At 38.7% G+C, this 18299-nt stretch overlaps 1 long non-coding RNA gene across 1 annotated transcript in view; it reads left to right on the forward strand.

The window, feature by feature from the left end:
• The window catches only part of LOC118891990, a 219962-nt gene that overhangs the window by 107373 nt on the left and 94290 nt on the right, over nt 1–18299 (forward strand). Inside the window, exon 3 of the long non-coding RNA XR_005019216.1 lies at nt 8190–8326. This is a non-coding gene — a long non-coding RNA (uncharacterized LOC118891990). The remainder of the gene's footprint in view (nt 1–8189; nt 8327–18299) is intronic.

The raw sequence follows: 18299 nt of genomic DNA on the forward strand, positions 1-18299 counted from the left end.
CCTGGCAGTGGCGGGCTGCACAGGATCCTGTGGTGGGGGGGCGGTGTGGATAGTGACCTGTGCTTGCACACAGGCTTCTTGGTGGCTGCAGCAGCAGCCTTAGCATCTCATGCCTGTCTCTGGGGTCCGCGCAAATAGCTGTGGCTCACGCCTGTCTCTGGAGCTCCTTTAAGCGGCTCTCTTAATCCCCTCTCCTCGTGCACCAGGAAACAAAGAGGCAAGAAAAAGTCTCTTGGGCAGCTCCAGACGTTTTCCTGGACTCCCTCCCGGTTCGCGGTGGCGCACTACCCCCTTCAGGCTGTGTTCACGCAGCCAACCCCAGTACTCTTCCTGGGATCCGACCTCTGAAGCCTGAGCCTCAGCTCCCAGCCCCCGCCCACCCCGGCGGGTGAGCAGACAAGCCTCTTAGGCTGGTGACTGCTGGTTGGCACCGATCCTCTCTGTGGGAATCTCTCTGCTTTGCCCTCCGCACCCCTGTGGCTGCGCTCTCCTCCGTGGTTCCGAAGCTTCCCCCCTCTGCCACCCGCAGTCTCCGCCCGCAAAGGGGCTTCCTAGTGTGTGGAAACCTTTCCTCCTTCACAGCTCCCTCCCACTGGTGCAGGTCCCGTCCCTATTCTTTTGTCTCTGTTGTTTCTTTTTTCTTTTGCCCTATCCAGGTATGTGGGGAGTTTCTTGCCTTTTGGGAGGTCTGAGGTCTTCTGCCAGCGTTCCGTAGGTGTTCTATACGAGCAGTTCCATGTGTAGATGTATTTCTGATGTATTTGTGGGGAGGAAGGTGATCTCCACGTCTTACTCTTCCGCCATCTTTAAGCTCTCCCTCTCTTAATTATTTTCGAATTTTCTAATTCCAAATTTATTTTTGATGCTATTGTAAATGTAATTTTAAAAATCATTTTTTAAATTGTTGAATGCCATGTATGTAAAAATGCAAGTTTTTTTGTATATTTTTCTTATACTCTGCAAAATTTTCAAATTTACTCTTTAGTAGCTATTTTATAGATTCCTTAAAATTTTCCAAGTAAGCAATTATGTCAGCTGCAAATAGAGACAGTTTTGCTTCCTCGTTTCTAATCAGTATGCCTTTTAATTCTTTTATTGGGTGGGCTAAAAAGTGCCTTTGGTTTTTTTTTTTTTTTTTGGTTTTTTTAAGTAAAAATAAAAGACACATTTTTCATTTCCACCAAGAACTTTATTGAACAACATATTCATCCTTTTGTTCCACTACCTTCTGCCATTTTCCAGGCAACTTCATAATTCCATCTTCCCAAAACTTTTTATCTTTTTGAGCAAAGAACTGTTCCAGGTGCCTTTTATAGTCTTCCAGGGAACTGAAATTTTTTCCACTAAATGAATTTTGTATGGACCGAAATAATTGGAAATCCGAAGGTGCCATGTGTGGTGGATACAGCGGATGAATCAGAACTTCCCAGCCAAGCTATAACAGTTTTTGCCAGATCATCAAGGAAACATGCGGTCTTGCGTTATCCTGATGGAAGATTATGTGTTTTCTGTCAAATAATTCTGGATGCTTTTCGTTGAGTGCCACTTTCAGTTGGTCTAATTGGGAGCAGTACTTGTTGGAATTAATCGTTTGGTTTTACGGCAGGAGCTCATAATGGAGGACTCCCTTACAATCCCATCATATACACAACATCACCTTCTTTGGATGAAGAACAGCCTTTGGTGTGGTTGGTGGTGGTTCATTTTGCTTGCCTCAGGATCTCCTCTGTTCCGCATTGTTGTACAGTATCCACTTTTCATCGCCCGTTACAATTTGTTTTAAAAATGGAACATTTTCATTACATTTCAGTAGAGAATCTTATGCGGAAATATGTCAAGAAGGTTTTTTTCGCTTAACTTATATGGAACCCAAACAGCAAAGCGATTCACATAACCAAGCTGGTGCTTTATTTTCAATGCTTGATTTGTATATTTTGAGTATGTCAGCTATCTCCAGCGTGGTATAACATTCATTGTTCTCAATTATTGTTTTGATTTGATCGCTATCAACTTCAGGTGGCCTACCTGACCGTGGAGCATCGTCCAGTGACAAATCTCCAGCACAAAACTTCTCAAACCACTTTTGACACGTTCGATCAGTCACAGCACCTTCTCCATAAACTGCACAAATCTTTTTGTGTGTTTTAGTTGGTTTTGACCTTTCTTGAAATAATAAGGCATAAGATACTGAAAATGTTCCTTTTTTTCTTCCATCTTCAATATTAAAATGGCTACACAAAAATTCACCAATTTTGATCTCTTTTTTTAAATGCACGCTGATATGACTGCTATCACAATACAATCTAACAAAATTGTTTCAAATGAAGTTAAAAACAACTAAGTGCTGCTGGAGCCATCTTACAGAAAAAACAGAACGAACATTTTGGCCCACCCAATACTTGCCTTATTGCAATAGATGAATCCCCATTCAATAGGTGTAGTGAGGATTGGCATTTTTGTCTTATTCTTGTTTAGTGAGAAAGTGCCCAATATTTCACTGTACAGTGTAATGTCAGTCATTGGTTTTTCATAGATTCCCTATATCAGATGAAGTGAGTTCTTTTCTGTTCCTAGTTGACTGAGGGTTTTAATCATGAATGGGTGTTACATTGTGTCAAGTGTTTATTCTTCATCTATTGAGATTATCATATGAATTTTTTTTTAGTCTGAACATGGTAAGTTATGTATATTGATTTTCAAATGTTAAACCAACCTTGCATACCTCAGATAACCTGCTTGCTAATGGTGTGTTATTCTTTTTATGTATTGCTTAAAACATTTGACTTTAAAAAAAATGATGCTTGTGTACATATTTTTGAGAGATGTTGATTTGTGCTTTTCTTTTTTGTCATATCTTTATCAGGTTTGCTATTAAGATTATGTCAGCTTCATAAAATAAGAATTGTTTTCCCCCTTTTAATTTTATGATAGAGTTAGCATGAGATTTGTGTTATTCTTCTCCTAAATGTGCAACAGACTGCATCAGTGACAGACTGATCTAGGCCCATCTATCTGGGCCTAGAGTTTGGGATGGTGTTTAATAATGAATTTGATTACTTAATAGGGGTATTCATATTTTCTGTTTCGTTTCAGTCATGGTAAGTTGTCATTTTCAGAAAATTTGTTCCTTTCATCTCAGTTATTAAATTTGTTAGCATAAAATTGTTCATACTATTCTTTTATTATCTAATTAATTCCAGTTTTAATGTTCATTTTTACCCATAACTTAAAAAAAATTCTAACAGGACAGATATTTTTGTGGTACTTTTAAATTTATTTTTTGTTTAAATAAACTTTTAATTTTAGAATAGTTTTAGATTTACAGAAAAGTTGCAAAGATATTACAGAGAGTTCCCAAATACCCTTCACCAAGTTTTTCCTATTATTTACATCTTATATTACTATGGTACATTTGTTACCACTAAGAAACCAACATTAGTTCATTACTATTAACTAATCTCCATACTTTATTCAAATTTTAATAGTTTTTTAATACTGTCCTTTTTCTGTTCCAGAATCATCCAGGAGACATTACATGTCTCCTTAACCTTCTCTGGTCTATGCTAGTTTCTCAGACTTTCTGTTCTTGTGTTTTGTTTGTTTGTTTGTTTTTGTCTTTTGATGACCTTAACAGTTTTGAAATCAATCTTTTTTATAGAATGTCTCTCATTTTGGGTTTGTTTGAAGTTTTTCCTCATGATTAGTATATGGTTGTAGAAGATCACAAAAGTGAAATGCCATTCTCATTATATCATATCAAGAGAGTATACTGTCAGCATAACTTATCACTAGTGATGTTAACCTTGATCACGTGGTGGAGGTAGAGCTTGTCCGGATCGCCACTGTAAGGCTACTTTTTTCATCCTTCCATACTCTTACTCTTTGGAAACAAGTCACTAAGCACAGCTCACACTCAGGGATGGAGAGTTAAGTCCCACCTCCTTGAGGGACAATATCTACTCAAATTATTTGGAATTCTTCTGTAGAGGAGATTTATCTCTTTTATGGGAGTTTTTTTTTTCCTTTACTATACCATAAAAATTTTAAATTTCTAATTGTATTATATTGACATCAAGTAGTGTGGCCAAATTGTCCCCACTTCACCCCACCCCCACACCCACCTTCCCTTTCTCTCCAATCCAGATTAGAAGTTCAATTATACTGGTGAGCAAAACTAATCAGTTTTGTTGATTGATATAAACATTGTGGTATTTATGAGAACTTGTTGCCATTTTGCTTCCTTCTTCACATGAGGCTACTGGTCACTAAAATAACGATAATTTATCAGCAACATCAACAGTTTACACCCCAGTATGGAAGTTATAAGGTTGCATAGCAGACAATATCATAATGCCTTTTACTCATAAAACATTCTCAACTGGGGATGAGTGTTCATGATGTTTGAAACATTTATTGAATTTTCAGAGTGTCATGACCATACTGTTTTTGGTGTGGGTGGAAGCGAGTAATTCTACTTTTGAATCATAGAATAACAATGAAGGCTTTTAAAGAGAAGGAATGAGAATAGTAGGTGCTATTTTGGCTCTGAACAAAAATGCCCAGTGAACTCTGCCTGCTGCCATCATGAGGCACCTGGTGAGAAACACCTGCCGCTCCTCTTTTCTACCATTAAAGAACTTAATGTCAGGAAGTGAAACTCTTCCAATGACACATTCAGAAAAGAAAGGGTACAAAGCCTTATATACTTAGGAAGTTTGTATAGCTTTTGAGATAATAGCTTATATCAAATGTCCTTCTCCTCAGGATGATAAATGGTATAGGTATTTTTAATGACATTAATTGTAAAGTATCTTTTGTATGAATTCCCTACCACTCTTTAGAAATAAATGGTAAAATAAATGGTATACTTATTTTGGTTGATACTCTTTCAAAGTAGTTTCCAGGCCTATACACAAGTATATGTATACTTTTACAATGCTCTACTCATACTAAATATATTATTTTAGGACAAATATCATGAGCATTTCTTCATATTATTAAAAACTTTCACATCATTTTAATGTCTACAACATTCCAGTGAATGGAGGCACTGTAATTTAATGAGTCTCAGATTATGAAACTGTCACAAACAGTGCTAATGAGCACATCTGGATAGTCATCTTTGACATATTACTGATTATTTCCTTAGAGCAAAGTTTCTCAAACTTGACACTTTGACATTTTGGGAAGGAAACTTTTTGTTGCTGTTGTGGGGACTGTCCTGTGCACTTTAGGAGGCTGGGCAGCATCCCTGGCCTCTATCCACTAGATGCCAGTAGCACCTCCACTCCTCGTTGTGACAGCCAAAACAGTCTGCAGACATTGCCAAATGTCCCCTAGGAGCCAGAATTTCTCCGCCATTGAAAACCGCTGACTCAGAGTAAGTTCTTTGAAGAAGAATTTTCACATAAATGATATGCACAATTTAAAGTTAAAAAAAAAAATCTATGTGGGTTTTATTTTCAATTTGAAGAAAGTAATAGGATATAGAGAGATAACTTAAAAATTTGTGAAAAAATGTTTTCCTAAACCTCTCCTACCAAAATTCTTAGAGTTGACTGTGCCCAGGGATTAATACAGCAGGGTCCTATTCCACTTTAGCTACAGAATAATCACTCTGTGTAGCAAGAGAGTGACAGAGGGAATTCCCTGGCGGTCTGGTGGTTAGGGCTCCATGCTCTCACTGACGAGGGCCCAGGTTCAATCCCTGGTCCGGGAACTAAGATCCCACACACAAAAAAAAGAGAGCGATAGAAATCAGGGATATAGGAGAGAAGGCCCAACTCTCAAACTGCTTCTCATCTTTTTGACTCTACAGTATTTTGTGATCTCAGATTCTATAACCATGTTTACACATTTTTGACCCCTAATGTTTTTCTTTTCTAGGCAGTAAAGAGGAGTAAGTGTTTAGATATTGAAATCAGTCCAACCAGATTCTGATACTATCCCTTACCAGTTTCTAACTAGTTGATCTTGGACCACTTTAATCCTCTTTCTGTATCTGTAAAGGGTCCACCATACAGAGTTGTTGGGAACATTAAATATGAGATGTTTTAAATCTTGGCACTGAGAAAGGACTCATTAAATATTATCCACTCTCCCCCCAACAAGTTGAAAGAAGAATTATTTATTTTCTCAATTTAATTATATACTTCTAGGCCATCTGAGGAGGCATTACAACAGAAAGCATTGTCCTGAAACTTTTTCATTGGTATAATAACTCATGTGATATTAGAAATGTAAATTTCATAATTGTGTATGAGACACCATGGTAGCTGCTATTTGAGTTACTTGGAACAGTATCCCATCGGGTGAGTGTGGGAAGAAAATACTAGATGCTTGATTTTCTATGTATTTTAAATTTCATCCATTTTATTTTCTACTTTTATATTTGCTCATATTTTAATATATTAGTACAATGGTGTGATGTATATGATTTATAAGTAAATAAAAATATGTTGAGGATGCTTGTTCAAAGTTTCTTTACTGCTGGGGTGTGAGATCAACATCTATTTTGGAGACCATTGACCTGGAAGGTAGCTTTTTACTGTTTCTGTGATTTGGGATGGAGGAAAGGAGTCATACATTTCACTGCCTGTCAGAATCCCCACAATTCACGGAGGGTTATTTCAACATCGTTATGCATGAAGTTTCATCATTCTTGTGGTTTTCAATAACAGTTGAGGCATGTTTTAAATGTTCCCACCCCAGTCTCTCTTTCAAGATTGATTGGAGTAGGAAGCAGGATGAAGTATTTTCCTATGTCACTGATAGTACCTGGGAAGGTGTTATTTCCCTCTGTTTTGAAAATGGAAAATAAAATACTACCTTTCTCTTTTGAAAAAACCTAAGCTAGGTATTAGGGGACAACAATGTCCAAATTAAATCTTCTCCTTGTGCCTTTCTTCAGTTCTCCCTTGAATGGAATAAGGATATCTAAAAGATAATGGAGATGTATGGTAAGATTGGCGGCATGTAAAATGGTGTCAGGGTTCAGAAGGTGTTGGAAAGGAGTGGGTTGTGTGTTTGTGTGTGTGCACACACGCACACTCGTGTTTGAATGGGAGAACCAACATTCATGGGTTCCAGGTGTCTGACAGGTTCTTTACATGGAACATTTACATCATCCATATTCACCCTCATACAACCAAGACATGGGAGAAGAGAATTTTTTGCCCTTCTCATGGTAAAAATTTTCAACATAAAGAAAAGATAAGGTGGAAAGTTAAGGTCCTGTTGTATCCCACATTGGCCCTTCTCCCACTCCACAGGCTATCAGTATTTTGTGTATTTTGTACTTCCAGAAATTTCTATGTCTACAAGGGAAAAAATACATATACAGCCTTTTCACAAATAAGATCATAATGTGCAAATAGAACTCATATTAAAGATTTGTTATCAAACTGCTTTTCCTCACTCTGCAATAAAATTGAGATATTTTCCATATCAGTATATATAGATTTACCTCATTTTTTCTAGAGGCTTCATGGCATTCCATTGCATGGATTTACTATAATAAATTTAGCTACTTTCTTATTCAACACTAATATTTTTCTTTGGCTGCGTTGGGTCCTCGCTACTGCGCACGGGCTTTATCTAGTTGCTCTGCTACGGTGTGTGGCTTCTTATTGCGGTGGGCCTCTCCTGCTGCAGACCATGGGCTCCAGGCATGCAGGCTTCAGCAGTTGTGGCACGCGGGCTCAGTGGTTGTGGCTCACGGGCTCTAGAGCGCAGGCTCCGCAGCTGTGGTGCACGGGCTTGGTTGCTCCGCGGTATGTAGGATCCTCCCCGACCAGGGCTCGAACCTGTGTCCCCTGCATTGGCAGGCGGATTCTTAACCACTGCGCCACCAGGGAAGCCCCAACACTATAATATTTTTTGCATATATCTTTGAATACTTTTCTAGGGATACGTTTATAGAAATGGAATTACTGGCTCGAAAGGTATGCATGTTTAAAATTTAAATCCATCATGAGTACATCAATTTATCTACCCACAAGTGAGACATTTAAAAAAATTCATATTGTTTAAATTTTATGGGCAAAAAAGGCATTTAATTTTTCTCTTAATTTTTTCTTTCAAATATTGAGTGATATTGTGCATCTCAAAGAGGTCATCTGTAAACATGACTGAGGTTAGGGCTCTTTCTATAGTATGTTTGTTGCATCCTAATCTGTTTCTATACTTAGGGTCGCCAGAAAAGCCAGAGTGGAGACTGCAGGGAGTACGGATTTGAATGAACTTTGGCTGCTCCATCAAGCATGCTGATCACTGAGGAAACATCAGAAGCCTCACCCAAGTGACTCATCCCCCAAATCCAACAGAGGTAATAGAATAACTTACATTGCACAGCCTTTTGGCTATTTAGTTGGATGTATGAGATCAACGGTGCACACTTTCTCTGCTGGATTTTGTTTTGGGAAAGGGACTTACTGGTTAGATGTCACATTGCAATACAGTCAGGGGCTTTGGGACCTGATTCCCAATACTCAGAAGCATAGGGAAAAATTATTTAACATCTTGGCCTCAGGTAACAATATCTACTTCATGGAGTTGCATCAGGCATCAAATTCTATGGGGATGTACTACTGTCCACTGCATTAACTATCCTTCATGTTGTTTCATTATTTTCTGAGTCTGTACTTTGTATTGGATGGTGAAAAGCTTGAGGCTAGAGATAACCAAGGTGGCGATTTTAAGAGGCACATGAAATAAAAACGTGAGAGGTCATGCACGTGGATTATTAGATGTCAAGTGTATAATATAGCTTTATATATGTAGTGTTACCCGGATTGGACTCATGTGCTATAATTAGTTTTAAATTTATTACTATCTTTTTTGTGAAATTCAGATAGTCTGACTAGTTTGTATTCTCTAAACATTTCCTGTTTTACTCTTTCATCAGATTCCCCTCTTAAAATTCACTGCATGGTCTCCACAGACAAGAAGTGAAGGTTTTGCATTGCTACAGCCTCTCAGTTAAAAGACAGGGAATCCACATTTTCCCTCATTTTACTCTTAGGCTGCCAGTATGTTTTATAGTCTCCCACACACTTTTCTTCTCTCAAAGACAGTTTCAAGTTTAATAATGTATTTTTTAAAAGTCAGATAATTTTCAGGTAATAAAATTCTGGAATCCTGCAGACTTTAAAAGAAATACAAAGAATTAAAAAAAAACCTCACATACCGAGCCATTTACCATGTCTATCTAAAAATTACAGCTACCCATTAGTAAGTTGCCTTATTATAGAATTGCTGATATTACCTACTTTTTAAAAACATTAAAATAAACTTCTTTGGAAGTGATGTTATTTACTAAAAAAAAAAAGGCAGAATAAGGCATATATCTAAGTTGGTTTAAAATTGAAGTATATTTTATGTAAAATGGGACATTTTAAAGAATAATCTGAACAGGGAAGTCTTTTCCTACATAAATATCTTATAACTTCGTACTGTGTAATATGGGAGTTTTTCCTGTTATTTTGTGGTTTTGAGAAGTATAGCTCTTAGTTAAAATGTACCAATTTGAAGGTTTCTTAGCTTTCATTATGAGGGTACAGTGACCAAAAAAAAATCACGTGTCTCATAGTATTCTTTGTACTGCATGTAGTCTGGTCAAATGGAATCATCTACTTCAAAAGTTATTGTGAAAGAAAACTGAAAAAGAATAAATTGTGTGTAATTGTGTTAAAGAATAAGCTTTTACTGATCAGTTAGAAAATAACAAAGACATATTCGCTGTCTGTGCCTGGGTAGTCAGTGGGGGGTTAGTAATATTATTTTGTACAAGAAAGAATATTTTTTAAATGTGTTAAGTTGTTCTTTACTGAAGGGCATGAGAACATTGCATAATCTTTAACTCCTGCCAGAGAGGCTTTGTCACTGGGTACAACCATTTTTATAGTCTATTCACGTATTCAACCAGCATTTATTGAAGCTCTCTTCTTTTTTATTTATTTATTTATTTATTTATTTATTTATTTATTTATTTATTTATTTATTTATTTATTTATTTATTTATGGCTGTGTTGGGTCTCCGTTTCTGTGCGAGGGCTTTATCTAGTTGTGGCAAGCGGGGGCCACTCTTCAGCGCGGGCCTCTCACTGTCGTGGCCTCTCGTTGCGGAGCACAGGCTCCAGACGTGCAGGCTCAGCAATTGTGGCTCACAGGCCTAGTCACTCCGCGGCATGTGGGATCTTCCCAGACCAGGGATTGAACCCGTGTCCCCTGCATTGGCAGGCAGACTCTCAACCACTGCACCATCAGGGACGCCCATGAACCTCTCTTCTTTTTATTCACTCTGCTAGGTACAGAGTTTGGGGTGAACCACGTTAGGGGTAAAAGAAACTCAGAAAAGCACACTGCCTTAAGTATTGACAAGCTTGAGTTTGGGAGAGTATAGAGAGAGTATCATGTAAATAATAAATGATAATACAAAGAAGAATGAGAAGTAGTCATCAAAGGTAAAAATGACATAATAATAAGTGCTAATATTAGCATAGTGTTTACTAATTGCCCATCATTAACTAAGGAGTTGACTCTGCACAGTGGGTCTTAGGTCATTTCCCCAGCATCCATTCCCCTCTCCGTCTCCATCTCATACTTACTGTGCAGTTTATAGGCAGGTAAATATTTTCCAGGGTTTGTAATCCCCTCTCCTATGCTACGGTGATTGGTCCATTTGAGCAGGTCTGAGCCAATTAGTAATTCCTCTGATCCAGGCAGTGGTTCCAGAATGGGCTTGTTATTCACACTGGACAATGGGACCTGAGAGGTTTTCTAAGAATGTCTGGAAAAGTTCTCCATTACTATTCTGGAAGAGCTTTTCAAAGTGATCATTTTCTTCACTCCTTTGTTTTGGATGAGGAAGCCTATAATCCAATGATAGCCTCTCATAAGCATGAGGGAGAACCAGCCTTAAACTGAATCTGACACCTTAGAAGACAGAACAGAGGGAGAGAAATTAGATCCTTGATCCATGGCTGAACCACTGAATCAATCCAATCCTGAAGCCTACCTTTCCTCTGGACTTTGAGAAAAGTGAGCCAATAAAACACTTTTGTTTTTTATGCTAGTCTGAGTTGGGCTTTCTCTTACCTTCAAACAGACTAAATTATACTAAGGAGGTTTCTTTTTCAGTCTTCATAACAACCCTATGAAATAGATGATAGTATTGTCATCATTTTATGGATGAGGAAGCTGAGGCCTGGAAAGTTCAATAGCTTGTGCTGAACCACGAAAGTAGTAAGTGGTAAAGCCAGGACTTTACCTGTGGAGTTAAATCCAGACACCGTATTCCTAAGCACCACGTCCTATTGCTTGCCATGCTTTGGGGTTGCAAAGAGAATGTCAGTCAAGTTGTAGGAAAATTATCCCAGTGCTGGAAGCGCTGGCTTTGGGCCTGTAGGTGGGACTTAAATCAGCATGAGATGGAACTGAAGCCGCAGATTTGGAGTAGAGGGGGTCACGTGGCTGTGGCTGGGGGTCTAATGCATGTGTAGCCTCTCAGTGGGGGAGGAGCAGCACCAACAGGAAAGCTTGGAGGTCCCCCAGAGGCTAGAAGACAAAGAAGGAGGTCAGAAAAGGGTGGCATGGTCAGACAGAGGAAGTTCAAAGGAGAGAGGAGTCCTTGAATGGCAATGGTGAATCAGCAGAGGAAGCAGAAATACTGAGATTGATAATGACCTACTTCTAGTCGCTGAGATTTTGGGATGATGGGACTAGGGGTGGATTAGCTGGGGGGGGTGAGGAAAGATGACATCACCAGGATCTGTGTACACTTGAGAGTTCAGTAGTATCATTATCTGGGCAAAGCCAGATATCAGTTAAGGAGAGAAGGTAGAGGAAGTGTTACTTGAAGGGTTTGAGTGAGAATGTGTGTCCAAGGGTTTAAAAGAGCACAGTGAAGGGGTACTAGGGGAATGGAGGGGAGAGGGGGAGGGTAAATGAGCTGGAGAGAACACAAGCATGAGAGGGCTAGCGGACTGGAAGCAGGTGTGTTTTGGTCAATGTATCAAAACGAACAAGGTGTGGAAATGTGGGAAGGAAAGAGGCGGCTTCCCAGGTTGCATTTACACTGTGGATTCCTTTGCAGTTCTGACTCCCAATGCTTTACGTCCTGCTGGCAGAAGGGAACCGAGGTGGCTATGGCAACCTGACAAACCTCAAACAATATTAATATTCACAAACATCTCTGAAAGCTGCAATCTTTTAAAAACAACAATAATACCAACACTGGCAGCAGCAGCAACAACCATAATAATTTGTAACTCTCCCCTCTGGAGAAGCACAGAGCTGCATGTATTATATTTTAAATAATCAGTCACAAATTAGCTAATTGCTGCAAACCTTAAACCTGTTTTTCCCTCCAGCTTGTCATTATCTGCAGACGTCAAAACAAGTAAAATAAATGGACCAGATTTCCTTCAGATGTTTGCCGATAATAATTGTTCTCTTAAAAAATTAAAAATTGTATAAGTCTGACAGCAAAATTCCTTCCTGTGTTGTGACTTTAAAATGTCTTTTTCTTGCCTTTAAATTTCTGTTCAAGATTTTTAAACTCTGCCTTGCTCCTTTTCTGAATCATCAAATCCAGTGGTTCACCTGGAGAACTGGTTAAAATTCACCTTGGAAGAGCAATTAAAAATGCACATTGCTGGTCCCTACCTTAGAGATGTAGATTTATTAGGGCTGGACCAGGGCCCAGGAATCTGCATTTAAAATTATCTCCCTAGGTGATTCTGATGCAGAGGTACTAGGTAAGCCTGTGAGAAACAGCTCAAGTCTTTTTAGCAGGCTGGGAGCTGTGGCAGAGGATAGGGAGGTATCAATCTTTGCTCTCAAAGTTTAGTTTTTTCTAATTCTCATTTCTCTCCTCTTCACCACAAACCCTTAGTCTTTGAGATACAGGGTTATGGAAGAAACTCAGGCACTGGAATGAGGTCTGGATTTGAATCCTAGGTGTAGAATTTACTAAAGGTGAACTCTTGACCAGAGGCTGGTAAATTCATTCTGACTCAGTTTCTCCATCTGTGAAATGGCCCTCAGATGGTGATGTTCAGAGAGTGCCTTACTTAATATCTAGTACACGGTAAGTGCTTAAACATTCGTGTTATTATGACCTTGATTTCTACTTGGCACTGACTGCCTGTGGGGTTGCCAGCGCCGAAGGGTTAGCTTATGGAGGTTTATATCAGGGGTACTCATGCTAGGAGTTCTGTTCTTTTACTCCCACCTTTCCCTTTCTTTTTGGCTCTGAATGAAGGCTCATCGGTGAGTTGCTGAGCCCCGTCGTGGGTGGAGAAAGAGGAGTGCTACGAGACTGACAGCAGAGCAAAGAGCATGTAGGCAGTGAGACTCCCAGAAACCTCTGATCTTGCACAGGGTGCTGAATAGGAAAGGCACAAGGCAGGATAAAGGTATGGTTCTGCACATTTACGTTGTCTGTTGAGGGCACTGAGCAGAGAAAGTAGAGACTTTGATCTGTTTCATTTCTGCCTTTCCTTCTGGAAAGTTGATAAGGTGGGGTCGTGTAAGGGCAGAGATTAGAAAAGGCTTTTCTTGTTAATGCTGTCCCTTCTGTGTCCCCTCTGTGTACTGTAGACGTAGGGACTTGGTGAAATTGTGGAGAGTTAAGGCACACCCTAGGTTCTGTGTGTACTGCTGTGCATTCCACAAAACCTGTTACCCATCCAGTGTTTTGGCATGACAGGATTTCTAGTTTCAGAATTATCATTGAACAGGATCAGTGGATGGAAGTAGATAGTTTAACTCTTGGCTTGTGTTGGAGGAGGTCATTGAGAGGTCGTGACTACCCCTTGACCTGTGACCTGGACCCAGGCATTTGGAGGATCCTCATTCCCGCCCCGTCCTTGAGATGTCCATTCTGCCCACTGCTGCCACAGCCAGAGCCATTTCAAGGATGCAACCTTGAGAGAGCAATGTGTTGTTGAGACCATCTGGACTGTGTATGTGACTGAATCCCACTAAGGCCTGTATATAAAGCTTTTAAGATCTGGGCAGGCAGGTGTGGAGATCTACTCACCTTGCAGCCCCTCAAGACGAACCTCCTCTGAAAGTTCCCTTGCTTATTCTAACAGCCACCTACCAATCCAGAGTGATCTGCCTCTTTCTTTGGTCTCTCTGTGCCCTCCGTGCATGAGGGACAGTTTGTGAACCAACAGCTTGGATCATGGATCCTCGAAAGAGAATTTTTTGGAAATTCTTAATTATTTCTTAATGCAGCAGCGCCAAGGGGCTTTAATTGATTCGCCGTAGATTGCAAACTGGCAGCTATGGGCCACATTAATTCTTTTAAAATTTTTGCTTTCTTAGCAGCACTGTTTTTTAAAAAAAGAAATAGGCCACCAGTGTAAACAAATAAACAAAAGCAACTAGGACATTTCACCTAAAAATCCGTATTTCTGGCTTTTCTGGAAAAATCCAAACAAAATACATGTGGCTACAAAAGTCCATGTGGCAATATCGGCCAAGAAGCAGGGAGCACACACACCAATTTGTTACAGCCCCTACCTGGTGATTCCCACTTGGCTTGGACTTCAGCGGCATTGGAATTTGTGACCTCAGACTTGAGAACACAAGCTGTAGGCTTAGACTGCTGGTCTTGAGTACCCACTCCTCCAGTTGCCCTGTGGAACTCGTGGTGAGCTGGTTAATCTTCTTTGTATTGTTTTCTCATCTGCAAAATAGGGATGATGATAATAATATCTACAGTATCAGATTGTTAAGAGAGTTATATTAAGAGCGGTAAGAGAGTTAAAATACATGTAAATATTGTAGAACATGGTTAGTGCCAATGGTAGTTCGCTGCTATGATCATTATTATTGTTAGTTGCTTCATTAACAGCCTGTGCTAATATCTGTGGAGTGATCTCAGCCTCTCAAAGAGAGAATAAATTTTTACCAGTTAAATGATTGAAGACTTTATGACTATAGTTTTCTGCTACATAGGAGGATATTTAAAAAATATTCCTACTTAGTATTATTGCTTACTGACTGAAGACAAGAGTAAATGAAAGAGAATAATGTGTACTCATCCTTTTATTATGAAAAATTTCAAAAATACAAAAATTAAAAAAAAAAGTCAAATGAGCATTTATATAACCTCAACCTAGATTCAACAATTAACATTATATCACATTTACTTCTTCTCTTCCTCTTTCTCTCTCAGTATTTTTTCTGTTATTTAATCTGTAGAAATCAACTCTTCATCCTAAATCCTTTTGGGTGAATCTTCTAAGAGAAAAAAAATTTCCCTACAGTACTGTTGTTATACCTAAGAAAAAAATCCCTAATTTCATATATCTATGTAATCCATAGATAAATTTCCTCAGTTGTCCTACAATTATCTTATATGATTTTTAAAAGAAGGGGCCAATGAATGGTCACACATTGAAATGGCTTTTTAGTCTTTTTTATTCTAAAGGAATCCATTTTTAAAAAATTGAGGTGTAATTGACCTAAAAGTACACACATTAACCGTACAGTTTGATAAGTTTAGACAGATTTACACTGTGAAACTGTCACCACAATCAAGACAGGGAACATATACATCACCCTTCAAACTTCTTCGTTCCCCTCTTTAATCTTTCCCATCCCCCTCTTTGTCCCCCTTCCCCATCCCCAGGCAACTACTCATCTTTCTGTCCCTAGAGATAGGTGTGTGTTTTCTAGCATTTCGTATAAATGGAGTCATCCAGTATGTACCATTTTGTGTCTGACTACCTTCCTTCAGCATCATTATTTTGAAATTCCTCCATGTTTTTACATATATCAATAGTTCATTCTTTCATTGCTGCATAGCATTCAGTTTTGAGGGTCTATCTATCACAAGTTGTTTATCCATTTACTTGTTCATGGCCACCTGGATTGTTTCTATGTTTTGGCTATTTCAAATGAAGCTGCGGGAATATTTGTGTGCCAGTCTTTGTAAGGACATATGCTTTTTTTGTCTTGGGTATATTTCTAGGATTGGAATGGCTGAATCATATAGTAGGTGTATGTTTAACATTTTATTTTTTTAATTTTTTTATTTAACATCTTTATTGGAGTATAATTGCTTTACAATGTTGGGTTAGTTTCTGCTGTATAACAAAATGAATCACTAATATGTATACATATAACCCCATATCCCCTTCCTCTTGCATCTCCCTCCCTCCCACCCTTTCTATCCCTCCCCTCTAGGTGGTCACAAAGCACCGAGCTGATCTCCCTGTGCTCTGCAACTGCTTCCCACTAGCTACCTGTTTTATATTTGGTAGTGTATATATGTAAATGCTACTCTCTCACTTCATCCCAGCTTGACCCTTCCCCCTCCGCATGTCCTCAAGTCCATTATCTATGTAGCGTCTTTATTCCTGTCCTGCCCCTAGGTTCATCAGAACCTTTTTTTTTTAAATTCCATATTAATTTAATTCCATAACATATATGTGTTAGCGTATGGTATTTGTTTTTCTCTTTCTGACTTACTTCACTCTGTATGACAGACTCTAGGTCCATCCACCTCACTACAAATAACTCAATTTTGTTTCTTTTTATGGCTGAGTAATATTCCATTATATATATATGTGCCACATCTTCTTTATCCATTCATCTGTCGATGGACACTTAGGTTGCTCCCATGTCCTGGCTATTGTAAGTAGAGCTGCAATGAACATTGGGGTACATGAATCTTTTTGAATTATGTTTTCTCAGGGTATATGCCCAGTAGTGGGATCGCTGGATCGTATGGCAGTTCTATCTTCAGTTTTTTAAGGAACCTCCATACTGTTCTCCATAGTGACTGTATCAATTTACATTCCCACCAACAGTGCAAGAGGGTTCCCTTTTCTCCACACCCTCTCCAGCATTTATTGTTTGTAGATTGTTTGATGATGGCCATTCTGACTGGTGTGAGGTGATACCTCATTGTAGTTTTGATTTGCATTTCTCTAATGATTAGTGATGTTGAGCATCTTTTCATGTGTTTGTTGGCAAATCTGTGTATCTTCTTTGGAGAAATGTCTATTTAGGTCTTCTGCCCATTTTTGGATTGGGTTGTTGGGTTTTTTGATATTGAGCTGCATGGGCTGCTTGGATAGTTTGGAGATTAATCCTTTGTCAGTTGCTTCGTTTGTACATATTTTCTCCCATTCTGAGGGTTGTCTTTTCATCTTGTTTATGGTTTCCTTTGCTTTGAAAAGCTTTTAAGTTTCATTAGGTCCCATTTGTTTATTTTTGTTTTTATTTCCATTTCTCTAGGAGGTGTGTCAAAAAGGATATTGCTGTGATTTATGTCATAGAGTGTTCTGCCTATGTTTTCCTCTAAGAGTTTGATAGTGTCTGACCTTACATTTAGGTCTTTAATCCATTTTGAGTTTATTTTTGTGTATGGTGTTAGGGAGTGTTCTAATTTCATTCTTTTACATGTAGCTGTCCAGTTTTCCCAGCACCACTTATTGAAGAGGCTCTCTTTTCTCCACTGTATGTTCTTGCCTCCTTTGTCATAAATTAGGTGACCATATATGGGTGGGTTTATCTCTGGGCTTTCTATGCTGTTCCATTGATCTATATTTCTGTTTTTGTGTCAGTACCATACTGTCTTGAATACTGTAGCTTTGTAGTATAGTCTGAAGTCAGGGAGCCTGATTCCTCCAGCTCCGTTTATTTTTCTCAAGATTGCTTTGGCCACTTGGGGTCTTTTGTGTTTCTATACAAATTGTGAAATTTTTGTTCTACTTCTGTGAAAAATGCCATTGGTAGTTTGATAGGGATTGCATTGAATCTGTAGATTGCTCTGGGTAGTATAGTCATTTTCACAATGTTGATTCTTCCAATCCAAGAACATGGTATATCTCTCCATCTGTTTGTATCATCATTAATTTCTTTCATCAGTGTCTTATAGTTTTCCACATACAGGTCTTTTGTCTTCGTAGGTAGGTTTATTCCTAGGTATTTTTTCTTTTTGTTGCAATGGTAAATGGGACTGTTTCCTTAATTTCTCTTTCTGATTTTTCATCATTAGTGTATGGGAATGCAAGAGATTTCTGTGGATTAATTTTGTATCCTGCTACTTTACCAAATTCATTGATTAGCTCTAATAGTTTTCTGGTAGCATCTTTAAGATTCTCTATGTATAGTATCATGTCATCTCAAAAAGTGAGAGCTTTACTTCTTCTTTTCCGATTTGGATTCCTTTTATTTCTTTTTCTTCTCTGATTGCTGTGGCTAAATCTTCCAAAACTATGTTGAATAGTAGTGGTGAGAGTGGGTAACCTTGTCTTGTTCCTGATCTTAGAGGA

Source organism: Balaenoptera musculus, chromosome 3, assembly GCF_009873245.2.
Source record: "Balaenoptera musculus isolate JJ_BM4_2016_0621 chromosome 3, mBalMus1.pri.v3, whole genome shotgun sequence".
NCBI lineage: Eukaryota > Metazoa > Chordata > Mammalia > Artiodactyla > Balaenopteridae > Balaenoptera > Balaenoptera musculus.